The sequence below is a fragment of the Cebus imitator genome, unplaced genomic scaffold (assembly GCF_001604975.1).
Source record: "Cebus imitator isolate Cc_AM_T3 unplaced genomic scaffold, Cebus_imitator-1.0 Scaffold1025, whole genome shotgun sequence".
Lineage (NCBI taxonomy): Eukaryota > Metazoa > Chordata > Mammalia > Primates > Cebidae > Cebus > Cebus imitator.
In genome coordinates this window covers 26,871-28,368 of record NW_016108340.1, presented here as the reverse complement: position 1 = coordinate 28,368, position 1,498 = coordinate 26,871, and positions in this window count along the sequence as shown.

Below are 1,498 nucleotides of genomic sequence, written 5' to 3'. Positions count from 1 at the left end.
AGATGCAACTTCCTAAAGTGAACCAATACACAGCAGAGCAGTTTGAAATGTAAGTTTCTCCTGTATTTTGGACGCAGTCTTAATGCTAATTCTTATATGCCATTATATGGCCGGAAATATCCGTTTCTAGATTCTGCATAGAGTGGATTTCGGAACTGCTACATGCACACATCTGTTTATTTCTGTAAGTTGAATGTACACCTTGACAACCGTTCTGCTGGATAGCTCCGTTTTTATTCTAGGGCCAGATATTTCTCATTATAACACATAGCCCCATTTCCTTTGGAAAATCCAAACACTGCTTTTAGAAGAAACGTGTTTCTAACTCGCTGAATCTAAACATAGATGCAACTTCCTAACGTGAACGAACACACAGCAGAGCAGTTTGAAATATACGTTTCTCCTGTGTTTTAGACGCATTCTTACTGATAATTCTTTTATGTCTGTATATGGCTGAAAATATGCATTCCTAGACTCTCCAAAGAAAGGTTTTCTGAACTGCTACATACACACATCAGTTTAACTCTGTACATTGAATGTGCACCTTGAAAACCAATCTGCTAGATAGCTCCGTTTTTATTTTTGAGCCAGATATTTCTCATTACAACATACACTCTCATTCGCTCTGAAATATCCAAACACAGCTTTTAGAAAACGTGTTTCCAACACACAGAATGAACATAGATGCACCTTCTTAAAGTCAGCCGAAACACAGGAGAGCAGTGTGAAATATATGTTTCTACTGTGTTTTAGAGGCACTCTTCCTGCTAATTCTTTTTTGACCCCCATTTATTTATTTTATTTCATTTTAGGTTTTGGTGTACATATGAAGAACATGCAAGATTGTGGCATAGGTACACACGTGGCAGTGTAATTTGCTGCCTTCCTACCCATCACCTACATCTGGCATTTCTCCCCTTGCTATCCCTGCCCAGCTCCCCATCCCCCAACGTCCCTCCTCTATTTTCCCCCAACTGACCCCAGTGTGTAGTGCTTCCCTCCCTGTGTCCATGTGTTCTCATTGTTTAACACCCACCCATGAGTGAGAACATACCGTGTTTGATCTTCTGCTCTTCTGTCAGTTTGCTGAGAATGATGGTTTCCAGGTTCATCCATGTCCCTACAAAGGACACGAACTCATCATTTTGATGGCTGCATAATATTTCATGGTGTATATGTGCCACATTTTCCCTGTCCAGTCTATCATCGATGGGCATTGGGGTTGGTTCCAGGTCTTTGCTATTGTAAACAGTGCTGCAATGAACATTCATCTGCACGTGTTCTTATAGTAGAACGATTTATAATCCTTTGGATATATACCCAGTAAAGGGATTGCGGGGTCAAATGGAATTTCTATTCCTAGGTCCTTGAGGAATCGCCACTCTGTCTTCCACAATGGTTGAACTAATTTACACTCCCACCAACAGTGTAAAAGTGTTCCTATTTCTCCACATCCTCTCCAGCATCTGTTGTCTCCAAATATTTTAATGATCGCCAT